Source organism: Nycticebus coucang, chromosome 3 (assembly GCF_027406575.1).
Source record: "Nycticebus coucang isolate mNycCou1 chromosome 3, mNycCou1.pri, whole genome shotgun sequence".
Lineage (NCBI taxonomy): Eukaryota > Metazoa > Chordata > Mammalia > Primates > Lorisidae > Nycticebus > Nycticebus coucang.
The window spans coordinates 38,652,490-38,654,267 of record NC_069782.1 but is presented as its reverse complement, the minus strand read 5'-3'; the positions used below and the strand labels follow the sequence as shown (position 1 = coordinate 38,654,267).

Sequence of the window (1,778 nt, the reverse complement as noted above, 5' to 3'; positions counted from 1 at the left end):
TAGGGGACAAGTAAACTTAAACAAAAAAGCCATGATCTCTTGTTTTGGGTTTTCGTTAAGGGAAAAAAATCTTTATGACCCTACACGAGAGTAGAATTTCTAAAATAAGAACAAACTATAAAGGAAAAAGACTAATACATTTAACTGATAACAATTAAAATGATTATTATATGAAAAGATGCTATAAGGAAAATAAAAAGACACAGGAGAAGCTTTTGTAATACACGTACAGCCAACAAAATTTTTTGCACAGAATATATAAAATACTCCTACAAATGAATAGGAAAATGACAACGAAAAAATAACCTGAAAAATAATCAAAAGATATTGTATCAGTTAGAATACTTTTGGCTACAGGTGCCAAAAAGCCTTAAAATTGTCAAGAGAAATTATTTATTTATTTATTTTTTTACTGTAAAATAAGTTTATTGGTAGTAACATGTCACTTATTCCTGATACTTGATGTTTCAAACTTTATAGTCTTTGAGATAAGCAGGGTCCTTATATGTAACTGGCATAAACCCCATTATTTGAGCTCTTTTAATTGCTCTTTAATTGCTTTTGTGATTTATTTCTGATTCTTCCCACAAAGACCTATAAAACAAATTTCTGTTATAGGCCTTTCATAAATGCATCCAGTAAATGGAGAAATAAACTGGGACAAAAACTGTATATTCTTACAATCTACACGTTTTCCACACAAGATACATTTCTTAAGAGGCTCCTTATAAAGATTTTCCATCGTAACAAGCATGTCCTCATTGCTGGTTACCTGTTTATACTGTGAACAACCTCTGCTCCAAGGCACTGAGTGAGTGCCAGGATGCGTGAAACAGACAGAAGCTGTTACCAAGCTTGTCAGCATTTTCCTCCCTAGAACACTGCAAATCAGAGCTGCCATGATTCCCCTTTCCTCCTCGAGAGAATTTTTTTTTTTGTAGAGACAGAGTCTCACTTTACTGCCTTCGGTAGAGTGCCATGATGTCACAGGACTCACAGCAACCTCCAGCTCTTGGGCTTCCGTGATTCTCCTGCCTCAGCCTCCCGAGCAGCTGGGACCACAGGCGCCCGCCACAACGCCCGGCTATTTTTTTGTTGCAGTTCAGCCGGGGCTGGGTTTGAACCCGCCACCCTCGGTATATGGGGCCGGTGCCCTACTCACTGAGCCACAGGCACCACCAGAGAGAAATTATTTTTTTCTTACCTTTGCAGGACTAACAAGATAATCAGTCAAGGTTATTGATAATCAGCTCAAAGACTGCTTAGTAATTCCACTGTCATTCTGCTATCATGGAGGATAGGACATTGCTCTGCCACCCTCCACATGTGATTTCCTTCCACTCAGTGATACAAGATAGGCAGTTTTGTTCTAGGCCCCATATCCACGTTTAAACCCATAGGAAAGAGAAAAGCAGAAGAGATGGGCAGGCTCCCTCATGTCACAGACATTTGCTAGAGCTCACATAATTTTCTTCTAATAGCTCTTTGGCCAGAATGTTTATGCATGACCACACCTAGCTTCTACAGAGACTCAGAAATGGTCTTCATCTTGGGTGGCCATCTGCTTAACTACAAATAGTTCTGTTCCTTAAGAAAACAGGTATTGGGTGTCCCCTCTTGAGTATCTTTAGCTTTGCTGAAAATATAAACAAGAAAGAACTTCACCAGAGTGGAAATAAAAAAAGGCAATACATATTTAAAAGATGCTTGACTTCTTTAAAAATCAGGAATTGCAAATGAAACAAAATTGCCACATATCATTTCATGTGCATTAGATA

At 38.1% G+C, this 1,778-nt stretch overlaps 1 pseudogene; it reads right to left on the bottom strand.

Moving 5' to 3' along the window:
* Window positions 1-446: 446 nt before the first annotated feature.
* On the bottom strand, window positions 447-901 carry LOC128582623 (28S ribosomal protein S18c, mitochondrial-like; annotated as a pseudogene).
* Between the last annotated feature and the right edge of the window lie 877 nt (window positions 902-1,778).